We start from the raw sequence: 22,174 nt of genomic DNA, 5'->3' as shown, positions 1-22,174 counted from the left end.
TAAACAAAGATTTACAAACCAATATTATGAACCTATTTTACGGACATATAATAAAAAGAACTTCAGTGAACCTGTGCTTATTGACGTTTATATATTTAAACCAGCTTGCATTGTTTTTTGAATTCTGCCTTATCATTAATGCTAAGTTAGTATTTTTCCCTTTTTTTGGTAACCTTTATTATTGTGGGCATGTTGAAAAAAATAAGTATTCTAAAATGGGGCGTACAAATTAGAAAAAGTTTTTAGATAACAAGAGTGTGGGCTGGTGGTTCAGCTTATAATGGGATTTATTAATATCTTTTTAGTGGGGGGTTCCTCCATTAAATCCAAAATGGCAGCTTCCAACTCGTGATGTTTTGTAGTAAACTGTAATTAAACATATTTATTAAATAAGTAACTTATTTGTATATTTTTAGTCACAGCAGCCAAGTGTTATAGTGAGTGTTCAAATCTTATAATTGGGAGATCTTTATTTCTAGTTCTTAAATAAGAAATAGCAAGGTGATCTCTGAACAGGATGCAGATAAATAATTTTTGTTTTAATTTAATTTATTTAAAAATTTATCTTCAGAGTAATTATTTATTATTGCCAACATAAATGCATCAATATCAAATATAACCTCATTCAAGCTACTATAAAATATAAAGAACTATCGTTAGGTAATTATAAGAAAGCTGTTTATCAGAGGTGTTTGGAGGAATCTATTTAGTAATGTTAATTGTGTTGGGATCCATACCAAATTCTTCTAGCATATTAAATAAGGAAGTGCTATTGATTGAGTTGTATGCCTTTTTGAAATCTACGAAGACATTTGCTTAGTTTTTATGCCTTGTCATTTTTCTCCTTATTATTGTTTTAAGGTTTGAGATTTGTTCTGTACATGATCTTACTTTTCTGAATCCTTCTCTGTATTCTCCTAGTTGTTAGTATTTGATTAATTCAGCAATATTTTGAAAGGTAAATATTTTTGTTTGTCAGAGGTAAGAAGGAAATACTTTTGTCTTTATTTAGTTGTGTTTCATCTGCTTATTTGTATAGTCGATGTATTAATGCATTTTTTCAATCTTGAGGGTTTTTTCAGATTTCCATATCTCTTCTAGCAAGTTCTCAGATTTTTCTTGCTTGTTTTCATGATTGTTTCTGTAATTTGCTGCAGTAAAATTATTCCTTGCTACTTTGTTATTTAATTTCTAGCTGATTTTGTGTGTTTTGATTTAATTATTTTGTTTGGAATTTTCAGTTCAAGTTGCTAGATTTTGGAATTGAATTGTTACCTTGGCTTCGTTGTAGTTTAATAATCTTTCAAAGTACTTGCTGGAATTTTGCAATTGCCTTTGCTGTTGTGGCCTAATTTTCTTTTTTTACCCTAAATCAAAGACTGTACAATTGCTATTTGGTAAGTACGTTAAATTTTGGTAAATATGTTAAATTTTAAATTGTATTTATTTATTTAATTGATATAGACATGCAGGAAACCCGTGAATACAAAATAATATTAAAAAACCAACCTAATTTCATAAAAAAATTATAATTCATAAGTTAGAATAGCTCTTGATAAGGTTAAGGTATTAAGTGTACTTTACATACTATAGATGGCATAGTAATAGATAATCTATGTGAGTTGATTGAACAATGAACATTTTGAAAATTATACCAATCAATGTAGTTAATATGAAAGTTAAAAAACCAATAAATTAGGTTAGTCAAAATAATTACTAAAAATTTTAGTAGCAAATATTTAATCTGTCCTGATCAGAAATTACTTAATTCTTGGTATTTTTAACAAATTAAAAATATGAATAAAATTATGATTGGTAATGTGCATAGAATCACTGATTTTATATGCAGCACATGTAAAAAAAATTCTATGTGGTATTTCAGGTAATTTTAATTGCAAGTCAGCAAAAGGTCACCATACAACAGAGTTTATTAATTTTAATTTAGTACTTCATAAATGCATGACCTAAAATTTTAATTAAAATTTGTAGAGAATCTCTTAATAAAATTTATCATTTTTAGTGACTTACAGTATTACCAGTTTATTCATTGAAGGATAACTTGCTACCAAAACATACAGCTAAGTCTTTAATAGAAGATACCTTTTGTATTGCAGTATTATTTTATATTATTCAGCTGCACAATTATATCAACATTTTCAAACCTTCCAAATTGAATATGAAATTAATTTTTTTAAAGTTAGCAGAAATACTATTTTTGCTCACAATTCAAGTTGATTGTAAGTAATTGAATATCAAGTAGATTTGTAATCGGCTTAAACAATTTCATATATCATCTGCAAAAAATTAAAAAAATGAGAATAGCCTATGAATAAACAGTAATTTATAAATACAATGAAAATTTGGGAACCCAAATGCATGCCTTGTCTTAATCCATATCTAACATACATAGGCTTAGAGATAAAATTATCAATTTTAACATAAGGAATTCTGTTTGTACGAAATGGATGGATCCAAGACAACAATTTATTATAAAATTCACACGCAGCAGGTTTTTTAATAAGTAATTTGATATTAACTACACCAATGGCACAACAAAAATCAGTACAAAATGATTCAAGATATGAAAGAACGATTGAAGAGCTAAGTTAAAAACTATACAAAAAGACAGAGCGTTTCTTCACTAAAAGAGGATGATTATATTCTGGGCCTACAAAAGAGTTATCATTAACTCAAATGGCCTTTTCAGTATCATTCTCAGTTAAAACAATGCAGGAATCGTTACAGTTAAATGTAATTTTAGTTAAGGAAAAATCGTTAATATAGACACTTTCACATTTTTAAGCGAAAAGGTTATATGATATTGGCGCCCTTATTAGCATACTCACTTCAAAAAGCGTACAAGATGGATAAGATCTGCTGTTGTCATTTTTATTAGCAAATTTAAAAAAAATCTTTGACTAACAGTATTGCATACAATTTCTTTCTAAATAATTCTTAATAATAAATAGATTACGTTTTTGAAGCTTATGGAATTTTTTGTTATTAATAATTGCGATAATAATTTCACTAGAGAACTGCTTGTAGTTTTGGTAGATGACTTTCAACAATATTACTGTATTAAAATTATAATAATTTAACTGTGGCTGTGCTGTTTGTTTATGGTAAGTGAATTACATATACAATTTATTTTACTTTTATAAATTGTACAATAAATCATAAACATATTTACTCTGTAGCATTTATTTATTACAGAAAATAAATTTCGTACACCTGGAAGAGAAGGCTTGAGATTATGAATAGTGACAGTCAGAAAAGATTTGTTATGGTTGAAGAGACCATCTCAGTTAAATCTGAAAATTTAATTTTTCATTAAAAGTTGAAAATGAAGTGGTAAGTGGTCGATTTTGTATACAGAGGTACACCAATTATCCAAATGGACATTGCAAGGCCAAATCTGGATAATTGAAAATGGTAATTTAAAAAAGGTTGTGGTATATATTGCACATATAATTCTATATTTAATGGGTAATACAATAAGTAAAAAAAATAAAAAGTAAATGTGTTTCAGTTAAATTAAGAAGAAATTTGGAAAATGAAAATAAAATGTACGGTGTAAGAAAAAAGAGATAGTAAAATGTTGCAAAAAATACAGTATATAGACATTTGCTTTTATAATCAGTTTTACAAATGTCTGTAAAAATATATATATACATATATATATATATATATGTAATTATTATGTATTTACTAAATGAATTGCAAATAGGCAGTTAAATAACCCAGTATAATAAAGATTGATTATAGGAATTGTAAAAATTCCTATTTAAACCATATGTCACAGGAATGGTACGCCTGAGTGTACAAGACTACACATAGTTTATATGTCATAAATACCATCCTCATTTAAATGGACGATGGTGGGGTAGCTTTATTGTTCACTAGTTGGTTACTAGTTTCAAAAAGAGTAATGACAATATTAGTGGTGTACTCATGATTAGCAGTTTTTACAATTTGTGTGCCTGCACCTACATATGCTATCAAATTTTATTTATATATATCCAGTTTCTGGCTCTGAAATGTCTTAATATCAAAGTGTGCTCTTTTTATTCTAATAAAGTGAATGAAATTTAGCCTACCTTTCCAGTAAACTTTCATCATCTGCTAAATTTTTTCTGGTGTATATACATCTCTGAATTTTTTAACAAGATAGTCAATAATCGATTTTATTTTTTGGAGATTTATTAGTATTATCATCATGAGTAAAATTGAGGGAATACAATAAAAGTTTGATTCTTTGGGCTAACACTTTTCCAAATCCAAGAGTTGTAAAAAGGAGATTGTTTGTGTAATAACTTTCAGTCTGTGGCTTTCAGGTAATTCCTGATAGCATATATACAGCTACAAACAAAAGCATCTCATAATTATCAGTCTGTTTCCACAGGTGAAACCTCAAAAACTGGTTTGGTAGTTATTTTTTATTTTAATGAAATCTTTGACATAAAGATTAGTCTGCTTGACATAATGAATGTCAACTAATTTATTTGTAAAAAATAACCCGAATAATGAATATACATTGTTAGGACATAGAATAGAGAAACAATATGATACTACCGCTTCAGCAATAAATTAGAGTAAAAATGGAACTAGACTCGCATATGTTACAGTAAGCCATCAACAAACACAATTAAATGGGTCAATTCATAATTCATCAGTAGCACTTTTCAGCAAAAAAGTGGATAACGAATTATTTTGTCAAGGAAATTTTTATCAGGGTAGTTATTTGATGAGTTATTTCATCAAAAACTATGAAGGGGTTAAATAATTTGTGTCTTCTTTTCTGTCTTTGATGGGTTGAAAGACCTATTTTTTTAATTTACAATGGTATATTTAAATTTGTCAGAATAAAAAAAGATATTTTATTGAATATTAATTAATTTCAACATTTTTGTAAGGTTTTTTTCATCTTATTTTTATAGAAATCTGAGATCTCATTAAATGATGACATTCCACCTCGGATTAATCTTAAAATTAATGATGTACACACTATAAAGGCAGAAGAAGAGGAGGAATTTTATCCAGGTCATGTAAGTATTTATAATTATTTGATATTGTAACATACATGATGAGGTTGGACAGAACCCTGAAAAAGAAACTAAATTATGAAATATAGGTAATAGGAACTATAGTAACTAAAGTACACACGCCTTTGACAATGAAAAATTCATAACTTATTTCTTTGCAATGGCGGCAGAAATATTCAGTAATGAAGTAGAAGAATAAATCTATCTTTTCCTTAATGAATTTCTTTAATTCACAACTTCACCCGTCTTGGGAGTGAAGAAATAATGAATATTTTTAATATCTCAATGTTCAAGGGAGCTAGGGCCTCGGTTAATGGCTTAAAACCTTCTCTGGGGTAACACATATGTATTCTGAAATTTGAAAGTAATCAGTCAGCTTCCTCTCACATGATGCATGAGCAAACAGACAAACTATATATATATTCCCAGTTTGAATTTTCAAAATCGGATGATTGTTTTCTGATATAAGAGCACCTCCAAAAAAGTGGTCCAGGGGCATCCCGTTTGTTAATAGTTCATAGTAATGATTGGGCTAGCCTCCCATGAGGTGTTCGTATACCTCACCACTCTAGCCTCACATGCATACCCCAAGGGAAGGTCATTATTGTTAAACAGAAAGAAATTGTTCAAAATTTAATATTACTCATTATTTTTGTAATATTTTCAGTCGACTGATATGATGCATTCAGTTCAACCTCACCTCACACAGTGATGACTCACAGTTCATTAAAGATTGTGCTTCAACCGGAAAATCTCCACTACTACAGATATATACTCATTTTTTTTTGAGATTGGAAACATATCTAAAAACCTTCTCAGTTATGCTGAGAAATGTGGGTAAAAATTTGGTTGAAAGTGATTAAGGAGTTTTTTTGTTTATCCCAAACAAACGAAAACCCTCTGCCTCTTTATATAATAGTATAGATAGAGATAGGAAGTATTATCAGCAAGTACTGCTTTGTTAAAGTGAAGCTTAATTCTAAGATTATATATTAAATTAATTTTAATTTCACCCAAAAAGATTTTTAATTTGAAAAAAATTAACAGATTGCTGGCATGCAGAAATAAGAAAATGAGTGAAAAATCTCATACACAACCCAGCAGCTGTTATTAACATATGAATAGATGTTTTTAACATTTTTATGTATTCATTCAGAACAAATAAATTTTGCTGCTTTTGCAAAATAAATTCTAATTTTCTTATCATTAAACTTTAAAATCCAATATCTTCATTGTTTGCATACTATCTAATTCATAAATTATCTACAATGCTAACTTCACTCATCGTAAAGTTCTTGTTCAGCTATTATAATTATTATTACTGTACATCCATTCTCAACATTGAATATTTTCTCGATGTATGGAAAATAGCTGAAACCAATCAAACTAGGTAAACTACCTGATGGTATAACATCATATCGGCCGCTTAGTATGAGAAGTGTGCAGCAGTAACTGACCCGCTAGACACAATCAATGTAATAGATGTCATGTTGTTAGAGTCGTGAAATGGACAGTTAAGGCCTGTCACTGTAATCTGTGCAGATGGGTGGTGTCTGCATAATTAGTTCATGTTGGGTTTTGGAAATGAAATCTTACTGCTGTTTCATGGCAGTTTAATAATTTTTTGAAGTACTTCGTATATTTTTGCAATTGTCTTTGTTGTTAAGGCCTAATTTTCCATTTTTATTCTCAAGCAAAGGCTGGGTAATTGTATTTGGTAAGTTTTTAAATTTTTGCAAGAGGTAAATTTTTTAATTTATTTATTTATATTTAATTTAATAGACAGGCATGAGACCCATGAATGCAAAATCATAAGTACATAATAAAATAGAAAATAGTGTTTTTTTTTTGTTTTACATCGGAAGTGGGAAAACATGCTTAAACCAAACGCTCAGTAGCCTGTACATACTGGGTGTGAGGTTCACCGCCTACTGCAGTGGACTCGCTAAAAGCCCATTCCCTCAGGCAATGTGGTGCTGGAACTGCTGTAAAGGCTCCACTTCAGCACTACGTGCATCACAGGTACACCTCACATTCATGAAAATATTTACACACCACATTCACATGATATTTACAACTCAATATTTACTACACAAGTAGATTCTTAACTCCACACAGCTATGCTAGCCTTAGATGGCTGGAATGCATTTCATGGGAGCCATTGCTGATGGCAGTGTCGAGGCACACCTGTCACCTGCCCCCAAAGACTGGTGCCCAGCACTACCCTCAACTGACATCTTTGCTGCTCACCTCATGTTCTTCCTTTAGTAGTTTCTGGTGGAGCGCTCCACCAGAAACCACAGTGCACACATGGTCCAACTCTCACCGAACAAGAGCATCAACTGCATGACCCCCAAGCGAGTCCAAACCATCACATGGCAATTCTTCCTTCCACCTGGGACACATGAAAAAGATGTGCTCCATTGTGTTAGTTCTCAGTAGAGAACTGCTTCAAAAATTACATTTTTTATAAATATTTTTGGTACATCAGTATCATCAATATTGTTAATATGTTTCATTTTTTTGTTTTTTATTACAGCAAGTAGATTTACTACAGCTGAAAGAGGAACTACTTGATATCGAAAAAGATCATTTAGCAATTGAAGACACCAACTTGAATAAGACAGAAAATTTAGAAGTTAAAAATGAAGTGGTAAGTAACGATATTAGATTCTGCACACAGTGAGATTCTGCACACATTGGAGCACAAAGATGTGCTCCAATGTGTTAGTTTCTTCACAATACTGACATTGATCTGTACACCTCCTTCCAATCCCGGAGACGTAGACCCCAGATGACCCTTGGTCTATTGACCAATACAGCAGCTACTTCTGGGATCAAAATATAGCTCTAATGTTCTTTTGGATTCTTCCACCTCCTTTTTTTTTTTTTCCTACTTTCCGATCGGATATCCAATTAAGTATACTCAGTCGGGGAGAGTGTCCTTTTACTCTCAAAGGAGGCGTCCCCCACCCGCCGGCTATACGTACGGCACGGCAGGTTGGCCTCCCCGGTCACTGATCTTTTGTTTTACATTGCCTGCCTCTAATCCCCCACTTTAGAGCCAAGGTCCGGCAATTTTCCCCCAGCCAAGGTCCCCCAGCGCCTCAGCAGGGAACCGGGACTCGATCTTTACGCCTTTGGCCTCTAATCGACAGCGCTGATCCCACAAAGAGCCTAGGCTCCCGCAGGAACGACCCCGCCGACCGGGACTTGGTCTTTTATTTTAACCCAAACTCAAACTCCCCTGGAGTTCACCCCCTTCTCAGGTACCCGCACACCAAGGCCTACAGGCCATCCATGGAGTGACTGTCCGCCCTACCCTACTGTTTATAGTCCCATTCTTCTGTCTTCATCCTCTTTGGCCCGCAGGACCTCCCCGGCAAACCTGCGGAACCATTCCCGGTTTTCATTGTTGTACCCCAACCGGTTTATGAGATTTTCTGGTGTAAGACCATTAATTACAATTTGACCTCTGTTAACGGCCCATCTTGGACATATGAACAACGTATATTCGGCATCGTTGTTCTCTGGACAATAGATGCACAGCGGGGTGGCTCTCTTCCCGATCCTATACAGATACTGACCGAAAGAGCCGTGCCCCGACAGTAATTGTGTAATGTAAAAATTGACATCTCCGAGTCTATTGTTATTCCAGGTTTTAATATTAGGGATTAGGCGTCTGGTCCATTCTCCCACTCTGGACCCTGCCAACTCTTCTTTCCATTAGCCATTGATAGCCGCGGTTATCAATCTTCGAATAACCATTTTAGGTGTGCCGTGGTTTTGAAATAATCCTCTTAATCCCTTTACAGCAGGAGTAACTCTCCCACAAATCATATCGATATGCTTGCTGAACCTTAAACTTTTGTCCAGAAGTACCCCCAAGTATTTTGTTTCTTTTACTTCATCGATTCTCTGTCCTCTGATATTTAGATTCACACTTCTTAATGGTCTTCTACCCGAGAGGACCAGGCAACAGGATTTATTAGGAGCTATTTCTAATTTGTTATCCTCCATCCATTCATCTATTGTTCTAAGTGCTTGGTTTGCCTTGTTCTTCAGTTCATTAATATCTCTTGTCTTCTACTAATATTGCGATATCATCTGCGTATCCTACTATCGATACCCCTTCGGGGTAGTTCAGCCTGAAGATTTTATCATAGAAAACATTCCATAAGGTTGGGCCAAGTACAGATCCCTGCGGCACCCCTCCGAATACCATTTTAAGCCATATTTCAGGAATACTCCTGAAATATGGCTTTCCTTTCTAGGGTTTTGACCTCTGTGAACGTATTTTGCAGATATTGATCTATCTGATTTACTAAGTATTTACTTATTTGCATGGCTTGAAGCGCCTCAATGATGACTGACCAGAGGGCCGTACCAAATGCGTTTCTAACATCAAGCATTATGATCATGGGGATTTTTCTAGTCCTCCATGTACCGCTTCTGCAATTTAATGCCCAGTTTTTTACCTTCTCGACTGCGGTCACCGTGGACCGTCCCTTTCTAAATCCGTATTGTTCCGGATGTAGACATTGTTTTTCCTCTATTTCCTCTCTAAGTCTATTTTCTAACAACCTTTCAACTACTTTTCCCATATTATTTATGAGCGTAATCGGTCTATATGCTGTGTTCTCTTGAATTTGTCCTGCTTTTGGGAGGAAGACTATTCTTGCTTCCTTCCAGCATTCAGGGAAGCTTCTATTTTGTAGGCCATAGCTGGCTACATCGACTATTTCCCAAGGTACGATTCTAGCTATTATCTTAATGATGGCCGCTAGGATGCCATCTGGGCCGGGGCTTTTCTTATTTTTTAATTTATTTATAGCTTCCATGACCTCTTTTTGTGTAGCTGCTATTTCTATGCTCAAATCACTAGAGAGTAGGCTCCTGTTATTATTAACTAGTATTACTTTATTCATGACCTTTGTTACAGCACGGGTTCCCGGTCCTATGTGAAGTGGATCCACAGTCCAGGCATATGGTTGCCTCCTTGTAATCTTTATTTACATGGCCGTGTTTACCACAGTTGAAGCAGAGGTTTGAACGGTCCTGGCCTCTGCACTCTTCTGCTGTGACCGACATCCCAACATCGATAACATTTCTCTATATCCGTCCGGATGTATGCCCTGCAACTCACCCACCCTAGTCTCAGCCTTGCTGCAATTAATTTCGTTGCATTCCTTTGACTTGTGACCACCGTGGCATTTTTTGTGTTTCCAAATGCCTCCCTTAGTGATTTGACCTGAAAGTTTTCTCCTTGTCCTAGTACCTTTTCTACCGCTTCCCTGACCTCTCGCTCAGTAGTCATGTCTTTTACATGAACGACTGTTCTGCAGTCTCCTCTTGTTCTTATATCCACCTGGAGATCCTCTGCTCTGTTCTTCAGCAGGGAGGAAAACTCCCCCGCCTTCTGCGCCCACTAATTCAGACCTCTAGTTGTTGATCCCTTCCCTGTTTAATTGACAGTATTTCGCCGGCCTCCTCAACCTTAACCTCCACCACTTCATGGTTTTCAACAGATCGGCATAAGATTTACCGGGGGCCCTTACTACGACTGTTTTACTTTCAACGACCGGGGGGGTTCCCCTTCTTGTTGATACCGACCTCGACCTTGCCCTCCCTTGTTCGCTCAGGCTGGAGAGTAACATCCTCAGCAAGGTCTTACCCTTCCTCATCATGTATATTACTATTTTTCTCACTATGATGCCCGCTGGACCACTGGGAACCACAAAGACACCTGACTCCAGCTTACCTACAGCTCTTGGTAAGGCCTTTATAATATGAGAGGCCATTATCTCCTTCTCTAGAGTCATAGATTACCGTGTACCTAATCCGGTATTTGTGATCTTTCCATCTTCGAGGATGGTGGAGTCTTGTAAGATCATTGCCCCAGGTGCCGTCCCAGCGTACCAGCTGGATGGCTTTAATCCATTCAAATCGATGAAAAAACAGCTGTCATCTCCTGGTTTTAGATCTTTCTCCTGGGTCAGCCTGTTCATTACCCAGGTTGACCATCGTGTGGGTAATCTGTCTATCAGTTGTTCATCTGTCATCTCTACATCTAGAATATCTGACATCTCGTTCCTGCCATGATTTTCGGTTTGCGTACTTTGGTCAACTGTGTCTGGAGCCTCATCATTTATTCGTTGTAAATCTTTAAAAATTTCTGCTTTGATAATTACATTTTTGCATAAGTATTTTTGGTATTTAACAGGAATAACAGGAATTTTTGTTTTATCGTATTCTTCTGGTATTTATAAAATTAAATCCAACTATTGCAAAAAGATTACAAAATGTAAAAAGCTAATAGTTATTGTGTAATTGTAAGCAGTTTAAGAATTTATAAAAGATATCACTGAGGATGGGCTTAGGCCCAATAGCGTTTTGATGAAGTAAAAGATTAAACGTGAGTGTTTCTCTAATTCTGTGAATTGCGAAGGCTATTGTATATATATATATACGGGTGTAAAATTTAGGATCAGACTTTGTAACCTTTATCCAAAATAACATCTTTTAACAAAAGTCAGATTGAGCCTTCATGGGTTATGCTTGGAGGTATCCCGAACAAATAGGAGAAAGTTGTCTGGTGAACTGAATCTAAAAAAACTTCATAGCTTCATTTATCATCTAATCACAACTCACTAGATCGCATTTAGAGTTATAACTCGGAACCTAGTTTTACAGGTGACCCCTTGAGAGGCATCACAAAAAGGTCTTTTTTAAGGAATAGTCCACCTGCTGAACCAAGCAACACCAGAGTTAAGAAAAGGCAGCATTTGGATATGGTGGGCTTCCACTTAGAAGATAACATGCAACTGGAAGCATTGGAATGCCCTAACACTACACACACAAATAAGAAAAATACAAAGTCCAAAATCAAACCATCTACATTTCCACACACAAAGTAAACTTGCTGCAGCAGACTGGTAAACCAAAAATAATAACTGGCCGAATGGACCAATACAAAATTTTCATTATGGGTCTGCAGGAAATAAGAAACACTGACCAGGATGCCATGGAATCTCACGGATATAGACTCTGCAGAGGTATACCTGGAAAGAGAGTGATAAAAAGTCCCACAGTTTTGAACTGGCTTTTTAGTCAGACTCAAAATAATAAACTCCATACAAAAATTCAAGTCACAATCTCCAAGAATCGCAACACTCACACCAAATGCATCTAATAAAATCTACACTATAATAAACAGCCATGCATCCACTAATAATAAAAATAATTCTCCAAAAGACCATAAAGAAACAGTATGGTTCTGGAATCTACTCGACCTAACTATAAATAACATAACTGAAATCCATGTTAAACAATTAATTGGAAACTCAATGCCCAACTAGACAGAGAAAGAAGACCACAACATCATCGGAAAATGGCCCGCCCAAAAGAAAACAAACAAAAATGGACAGAGATTCATCGATCTCTGCAGAAATGACAATCTAATCTTGAAATCCACATATTTCAAGAGGAAACCTTAAAAAATCAAAATCATAAAACACCTTGATTACATTATAGGAGAATGGTAACTAGACCGTCTTTATGGATAAACAGCACCACATTGAGATCTACAGTGTAAAAGTCATCCGAGGCGTAGACACTGGATCCAATGACTATGTAGTCAAAATTAAATTTGCTTCAGAAAGAAAACAACAAAATCAAGTCCTAAAACTAGAAGAAAAGAGGATGCTGCCCGACTGGTCAAGAATGAAAATGACCAAAAAATAACAATCACAGATAAACTCAAATATCCAGTCAACAACATTAAACAAATCGGAGAAGAATTAGCCCCAATAAAATCCCGTACAAAAACATCAATGTTGGAACGGCAAATGTGTCAAAATAGTGGAAAAAATATCTGTTATTGCTATTATCCCAAAAATTAGAAATATCCTTCCCAAATCTAGTAAAACAAAGAAAAGAAACCACCTGACCCCTAAGGAGAATAAAGAGACTACATCATTAAGAAACACTGAAGTCAATAGAAGGAACTGGCTATTTCAAGAAAGCTTATGACTGCATCCCTACTAAAAATTCTAAGACACCTTGAACTACTTATCAAATTATAAACATGATAAAACTGACCCTTACAAACAGTGTCAAAGGTAAAATTCAGAGATGAGCTCTCATAACTTTTTGAGATCAAAACAGGATTGCGCCAAGGGAATGAGTTCTTACGACTACTGTTCAACTGTATTTTAGAAATTGTAATTAGGGAATGGCTCAAGCTCTCAAAAAGGTGTCTCCCAAGAGTTAAAATGGGTGGAAAAATTGAAACAAACTGTCCTAGTTTTGCTGACGAGTTGGCACTTGTAGCAAATGCCATTAATGAAACTAAATCATGGATATTAGTACTTCAAAAAATTACAAATAAAATTGGACCCAAAATTTAGTAACCCAATTTAAATACCTTGGAGAAATAGTAACAAACAATCTAAATGAAAAATCCTTTATCTGAATAAGAAGAAAAAACTAGCTGAAGCACAAAAATGAACCTGGTACACTTAAAATAAAAATGCCTATCAAAAAATACAAAAATAAGACACTAAAACACAGTTATAAAACCATAAACCACTTATTCAGCAAACACTCTTCCACCTGAACGAACAATCAAAGACAGACAGATTCCAGAAGATGGAAAGAAAAAATTGGAAGAACTTGCATGGACAAAATGTATCATAAAGATGGGCAGTGGTGGGAGTGTGCCAAACAGAATCATGTACAAAGAGTTAGAACCCATTACTGATATGCATAAGAGATTAGGATTCTTTCGACATAATCATGAGGATGCAGTATTCAAGACTTCGGAAACTGCTAATGCAGTACAATCTCGACTCGGAAAATACAAAGGCAGGATGCAGATGATTCGGAGAAATAAGATAGGATCTGAAGGAAATTGGCATTACATCAGTAGACGCCACAGGTACGATAAAATTAAATGAGAAACTCATGAACAAAAACTCTTATAAGATAAAACCTCACAACACAAACATTTTCAACACTAGAAAGGGCACAAAGATTGAAATGTATGAAAAAGTAATGGGAGGACCACAAGGCCCAAACAGTCCCATCAAAGAGACATGCATAACAGACTGACTAAAATGATCCTATGCGGTCATAAAAGATAATAATAATATATATATTTAGCCCACCAGGCTGATCTAGTGTTTAACTCATCACAAAAAAGTTGTTTTAACAGCTGATTTTCAAAGTCGAAAGTTCTCAGGTTCAAATCCTAGTAAAAGTCAGTTGCTTTTATAAGATTTATTAATTTAACAGTGAATACCTGTGTACTCTGGTGGTTGGGGTTTAATTAACCATATGTCTCAGGAATGGATGATCTGAGTCTCTACCAAACTAAACAAAGTGTAGTCTGATACGTAACATTATCTCATTGAGGCATGGTGAAATTTGTTTACATGTTGTGAATCTTCTATGTATACTTTTCTCATCTAACTGTGAAAACTATTAAATTATAGAAATAGTTCATACATATTTATAAATTTATGCATTCAGAGTTCAAGATCACAGAATAATAACTTAGATTCATGTTTGCTTGTTCACAGAGTTATTATTATATTTCAGTTTAATACTAGTTATAAATTTTTTTTTTTAAATGAATTTTAATGTTTTGAAATATGAAAATGTTTTCCTTCTTAGTGTGGAAATTTCTAAAACAAGGGGCAGGACAAATACTAACATCACATTCACAACAATAATATCGTGATTCCTTTCTTATATGGTTTCCATAATAACAACACATCTTGTAGGTGCAATTTTTATTCTGTATCGGGAATATACGACAGGGGAATGTCATTCTCAGAGTATGAGAGGATCATCTCCTACAGAGAGCCTACAATTTTTGGGAGTGACTTTGATGAATTTCAACATTTTGTTCAATAAGGGGCTTCTCTGAATTGAAGAAGAGTGTACTGGACTGTAAAGTTTAAAAAAAATTATTAAAATTGTAGCTCCAGCGTTTTAATGTTTTTAGTGAATGGAGTCATATATAATTTATAATTTTCTGTTTACAAGACCATTAGTTGGTTGCTTTAAACTGTCTGCCCTAGGTTTGATTTTGTTTCATGTGAAGCAACTAAAGTACGTCTGGGCACAGTCATGGTAATGTTCTCTGATAGTTTTGATGTCCATTGTACATAAATTTCTGTGGTATAAATAATTGAGCTGCTTGTGTGTGGCTGATTATCACCTTTATTTCAGTGGTAATATCATGTTTATGTAACACTGGTGTATATTTGTTGTGTGAAATATTGCAAAACCTCTTCTTCTCTTTCATTCTTGAGAATGACTAGTGCCGTTTTTATTAGTGATGTGTCTAATGTCAGGTCTAACATTAATCATTCACTTGACAATATTTTATATATATATATATATACACTATAATTCAGTTCTTAAATATTCAGGTAAACAAAAAGTTACACACAAATAAATATAAATAAAAATTTCAATATATGAAATGTTTTACAGTTTTCAGCGACTTTGTTGTTTTTATTATAAATACTTCAATTTTAACTTAGATTGTTTTTATTTTTGAAGATAATGGATGTACCTGTAAAGAATATCTACGTGTATGAAGCATTCCCCTCTAACAGTATCAAACTAGAAACTGAAGATGATACCACAAAGGAAACTTTATTGTTGATTTTACCACATCACCCTATTGAAGATGATATTACACCTGTTTGTGTAAGTATAAATTGATTTATTTTTTGCTTTTTTTTGTGTCATATGGAAAGATCATCAGCCATTGAACTATAACATTAAATTATTGATTTTGTGTTTCAGGAAAGTGAATCTTTGCAAGTGAAAGAGGAGCCGATCAATAATGGGTGTGATAATATTGATGAAGTGACAGATCCTCTTGTGAGTGAAGGAACCAACCTAATTATATTAGAAGATCATAAAATCAAAAATGAAGCAGTAAGTTAGTTTTACTCGCCCTTTCAAAGTGAATTTTGTAGAGTAGTTATGTGAGTGAAACTTTATGTAAGCACTTAATGTTGATGTTTTAATTTGACTTCATTGCATTTTTTTACCATGTTTTGGTTTATTCTTTAGTATTACATGAACTTTCAAGTACGAGGATCATTACAGTTCTGATGTTTTACTAGACTGATTGATATGTACTGCCACATTGGCCAAAAAGATACTGTTCTTTTACCACAATAATGTGCGGGTACACATATCTCTGATAGTAGTTGCAAAACTCAATGATAATCCACACTTTGACAAAGTCATCTGGAAGCATGTGCTGTATTCACCTGACTTGGTTTCAATTAATTATTACCTTCTCCCAAATCTGAAATAATGGCTCATTGGACAAAGATTTATTTCTAATGATGCAAAGGTGATAGAACTGCTTATTTCGCAGAGCTGGACAAATCACATCATACTGATAATATAAAAAAAGTTGGAAAATCTGGGTAAATGAAACAAATTGCAAGAGAATTAAGTTGACAGTTAAAAAAATTCTTCAAAACCTTCCTGAACAACCGCCATATTTGTTTTAAATTGACTTATAAAATTAATTTTCTCAGATTTAAATTTGTGATTAATGTGTTTGCTATTTTGTTATTTTTTGCAACATACACTTTGAGAAAATAAAGTGTATAATATATATATATTCTAAAATTTTTAGCAAGATAGATTTTAATGGTATTTACTACCAAAAATATTTATTTTTAGGATATGTGATTTGTATATAAGTGGTATTATTACTAAGTTCCAGTCAGAATAAAATAAAAAAAAACATTTATTGGAAATTAATTAGTTTGTAATATGATTTCTTTATCTTTTTTTTAAAGGAACTGAGATCTTATTGAATGATGTTTCACCACTGGTTAATCTTAATATGAAAAGCAATGAACTTCGAATAAAAGATTTTCACACAGTGAAGACAAAAGATGGGATGGTATTTTATCCATGTCGTATAAGTATTAGCTTTTGGCTATTGTAACAAACATGATTTGTCTCTTCTTAATTTCATTACTATGTATATATTTCAATGTGTTCGTTTTTAACAAAATGTTTGTAATTGTATTTAGTTCATTTTAATTAATATCGATTTATTGAAATGTTTGTGAATGATAAATGATCAATGTGTGAGAGCAAAGTGTGTTTTTGAAATTCATTGATGACTGAAATATGTGAATTTTAACCTGTTGATGGAGTTGACATTTTAGTAAGCTTTGGGTGATTTGTTGTTAATTGTATTCAGTGTTCATGTTTCAATATTTACCAGGTAGGCAGTTTAAAGTGGACCTGGTAAGACTAAACATGGTTGTGACATAAAATCTGTAAATGAAAAGAAAATAATATAAAATCTAATTTTGTGATTACATTAGGAAGACTTAACATATCTACCATATTTTGACAAAAGATATCCGAAGCTATCACCCTGCACAGCTGATGCATCAATGCTAAAGTAATCATATTGAGAGTCACCTGATGCAAACTGTTGTCAATGACTTCAGTTTTTTATTATGAACATTTGTCTTCAGTTATTGATAGTGTAGGACTTGCAGCTAGACAAATCGTCTAGTCAGAATTGCACTAGACAAATCGTGTTGACAAGGAAAACCACTGTTCTCGAAAATTAATGCACTGAAGCATGAATAGTTTACAACAGACAATAATAGATTAGAGCAGTAATATACACCTCAAATAATAGTGCTAATAGGAGCAGTGTAAAAGGTAACACTCAAATCCCTGTAGTTAAGCTCTCTCAGTTTGGTTTTTAAGTTTCTTGCCCTGTGTGGAAAGATATATATATATAAGTGTTTCTTGCAGGCGCACCACTTCATCAGATTTATTTACAAGTTTTTTAAATGTTTTTAATATATTGTTATAAGAGGACACGAATTTAGAAGAATTAAAAAAATTATATATTTTCATTTTGTTTATTATAAAATTATACATTATAAATCATGTTTTCCAGTTTGATCATATATATATATATATATATATATATATGTTGTATTTTTTTAATAAAAAATTCAACTTGAACAACCCAAGTACAGAATTATAAAGTAAATGAAATGACACTTACCTTATTTTTTATTCCAAAAGCACCTTTACAGGATCCTGCATCATCAGTTGTATATAATATAATTAAATAAAATTACATATCAAACATAATAAAAAATTAAAATATTGTAATATTAAAATTTCAATGTAGTGAAAATAACAAGAAATTTAATTTAAATAATACTAGGAAAAGTTTGGAGATTTTTCAGAAATTTTAAACATATAAATACAAAAGATTCCAACTTGATCAACTTTCAGACAGAATATGAAGATGACAATTATAAAGGCAGCAACAGATGGCAGCACATTTTTATATAAAAAAAAGAAATAATCATAATTTTTATAAATAGCGTGATTTAAATCCACTCAGTAATGTAAATTGGCTTTCCAGGTTACATAGCATAAATTTATTCTATTTACTATTTTTTTTAAACTTAAGTTGTTATTTATTGTAGAAGTAGTTATTTTATTTAACTGACTTCATATGTTTTTTATATATGATTGTAGTTTTAATTTTTTATTATGTTTGATATGTAATTTTATTTAATTGTATTATATAAAACTGATACGCAGGATCCCGCAAAAAGGCTTTTGGAATAAAAAAATAAAATGTTATTTCATTTACTTTGTAATTCTTTACTTGGGTTGTTGATGTTGGTTTTTTATTATAAAAATACCATATATTGGTACAGAAGAATATGACGTTTTACTATAATCTACAGAGTGTCCAGTCTAAAAGTACAGCTTAAAATTAAGAGAACCAGTTAACATAACTTGGCAACTTTTTTTAAAATAAACATCTACTCTCGCAATGTTTTAATGTAAATTTGTCTACTTCAGTGTATGCACCTTTTGTTGCTCTTCAGATGCCTGAAAAATAATCTAACTCCTGCCAGGTGTTTAAGAGCATCAGCTTCATTATTAGACCTACACCTTCAATTTTTTTATTTTAAATCGTCCAAATCTCAAACTTTCTTTTGTTACAACTTTTAATGAAATTTCAAGCAAAAAAGTTAGAGGTCAAAAGTCTTTTTTCAAAAGTCTGTTATTCCAGAAAATAATTTAAAAACACAACATATTAAGCATAACGAAGAGAAGAATTATGTTTGTACCATTTGTCAGAAGACTTTTAATCAAAGTTCTGAATTAAAATCACATTTAAACGTTCATACGAAAGAGAAAACTTATTATGTTTGCAAAATCTGCCATAAGGTTTTTAACTGTAATTTTAATTTAAAGCAACATCTTAACATTCATACAAAAGAGAAGAATTATATTTGTAACTTTTGTCAAAAGTCATTTAATCAGAAAGGCAGTTTAAAATTACATCTTAATATTCATACAAAAGAGAAGAATTATATTTGTAACTTTTGTCAAAAGTCATTTAATCGCAGACAGTTTAAAAATTCATCTTAATATTCATTCAAAAGAGAATAATTATATTTGTAACTTTTGTCAAAAGTCATTTAATCAGAAAAGCAGTTTAAAATTACATCTTAATATTCATACAAAAGAGAAGAATTATATTTGTAACTTTTGTCAAAAGTCATTTAATTCCAAAAGCAATTTAAAAAAACATCTTAATATTCATACAAAAGAGAAGAATTATATATGTAACTTTTGTCAAAAGTCATTTAATCAGAAAGGCAGTTTAAAATTACATCTTAATATTCATACAAAAGAGAAAAATTAGTTTTGTAACTTCTGCGAAAAGGATTTTTATTGCCTTTCTAGTTTAAAGCGACATCTTAATATTCATAACTAATTTCAACTATTTCTTATGATGTTATTTGTACTTACATACATGGTCTCAGACTCACTACAGACGTTGAGATGTTTGTTGTCATTGATTGATGGGCACATATGACATCGCCTGTGTTTTTTCTGTAGCAATTCAGGTTCGATTTTTCCTTTTTTAATTTTTAATACATTTCTAATATTAAAGTCAGCGATGTTGGAAGTCTGGATTCTTCAAGTCGTCGTCTCATCTGAGTTAAGGCAAATGATTTCCTTAAATATGTGTCCATATTTTCAGGGCTTATTTTTCATGAACATCTTAAAGGTGCATAGATCCTGAAAACTGATAAGCATCTTGTCTACAATCAGATACTTGGAGGAAGAATAATTGAACTGGCAATTGAGAGGAACATTTTAAATAATTTGAAAATATGAGCGGTTTTGTCACCATCTCGTGTACTGGAGTGTACTTTAGTGCCGTTAAAACTAACAGAAATAAAAACCGCTGAAGGGACACGGTTTCCCTGATTATAACACTTCCAGTTCCATTACTTTCTGTAGATTCCTCACATCTTCTTTACTAGAATTAAATATACCAAATAAATACAGTAGCCCATTAAAGCTTTTAATTCAATATTATCAGTGCGATTAACGAAGGAAGTTGCGGAGCAGTAGTTTTAGTGATAATTTAATAATTTAATGTCTTATGTAATGTATAACATTTCATCAGTAAACAGTAATTCCCAATAATAAATTGAATTAATAGAGATGCAAGTTTTTAGCAGTTTCTTTTATTTGAGAAAGATGAGTCCTTATAACATTAGTTCAGTACTCTATTTATAACAATTTTTTTCATAAACAGACTTTCGTCTAATTTCCTCTTCATCAATTCATCTGATACACTTATCGCGTTTTTGTTTTTAATTTCACATACATTGTCAGGACTTTCTATGTCACATTCACTATCGCTATCATATTCACTAAATATAGATTCACGGTCCTACAGATCATCAGTTCATTAAGATATCTTCAATTTCATTTTCATTCAAGCTTTTACTACATTCACAAGAGTACTTATACTCAGTAAACTCATAATTTGTTAAAAATGTAAAAAATACAATGACGATTTTATACAAAAAAAAAGTAACATTGCTACTATCATCGGATTGATTGTGAACACTCGTAAAAGGAAAACCAATAAGTTTCATTGTACATGGCACTATAGCTGGCCTTGAAACACCCTTGAATAGAGTGGACAATGAAATCAGGGAAGTAGCAACTGTCATTGCAACATAGCCAACAAAAATATACCTCTCGGGTTAAAAATGACCAGATGACAGCAATTAAGAGTTAAATTTGTATAACTTTGCAATTATTTTGAATTTATGCTTGTAAATTTACCAAAATATTTTTCAAAATATATAATATCAGAAAATATAAAAAAAATTACATTTTTTTTTTAACACCTAAAAAAATTAAGAATCTTTAAGATTAGATCATACTTTGTTGCTACTGGTATATTCCGATACATCTATTTAAGAAATTTTTTGATATATATTTTAAGAAATATATTTAGCAATTACATTTACCATTTCTATTTGAATCTTTTGTAAAGGCAAAAAAATCTCCTCTTTAGTATTTATTTTTTCTACACAGAATCTTCCCTTTCTAACCCACCCTGATATATTTCCCAATTTGTTTATTGATGTGATCTTCTCTTCTTTGTATTCTCTACAAGTTTTATAACATTTTAAAGGTTACTGAAAGGAGAAACATTCCTCTGTAATTATTAACTCCTCTTTTGTGTCAAGGATGAATTGGGGCAGAGTGGCCATTCTGGCAGGATTTTTTTTGTCTTCCAAATATTTTCTGTAATAGATCATTGATTAATTAGCTAATCATCATAATTTTAAAAATTACACAGTTATTGGGTCCTCACCCGGATGCTTTATTAATTTTTAGAGATCTGTTTATTCTTTATTTCTTGTTTATTCAGGGGACTTGAGTTTTCTACTTTAGTTACTGGTTACAAACAGTTGAGCTTTTTTCTGGATTTTTTAGCAGATTCAACAGTTTTTCAAAATTATTGGCTAAAATTTTACTATCGCAAAATAATATTTTTTATTAAATTTTATATGTATTCAATTTTTTATAAAATAAATATCTTTATGAAATAGAGTATTTTATTGTAATAAAAAAATTAGTTTATTATATTTCAGTTTTAGAAATGTTTATAATATATAAATTGCGATTATTATGTGATGTTAAGAAATAATATTTTGTTCATAAATTAAAAGATTTCAGAATTATATAGTCTGATTTTACAATCTGTA

The 22,174-nt window shown here is 32.2% G+C and overlaps 1 long non-coding RNA gene across 1 annotated transcript; it reads left to right on the top strand.

Annotated features, from left to right (window-relative positions):
- Window positions 1-3,231: 3,231 nt before the first annotated feature.
- LOC142318048 (uncharacterized) lies at window positions 3,232-7,687 on the top strand. The gene is made up of 3 exons (XR_012754794.1): window positions 3,232-3,351; window positions 4,938-5,045; window positions 7,582-7,687. It is a non-coding gene; the product is annotated as an uncharacterized LOC142318048 (long non-coding RNA).
- The last annotated feature ends 14,487 nt before the right edge of the window (window positions 7,688-22,174 follow it).

The sequence above is a fragment of the Lycorma delicatula genome, chromosome 1 (genome assembly GCF_047948215.1).
Source record: "Lycorma delicatula isolate Av1 chromosome 1, ASM4794821v1, whole genome shotgun sequence".
Lineage (NCBI taxonomy): Eukaryota > Metazoa > Arthropoda > Insecta > Hemiptera > Fulgoridae > Lycorma > Lycorma delicatula.
The sequence above is the reverse complement of the archived record's forward strand: the minus strand, read 5'-3'. Positions and strand labels throughout refer to the sequence as shown.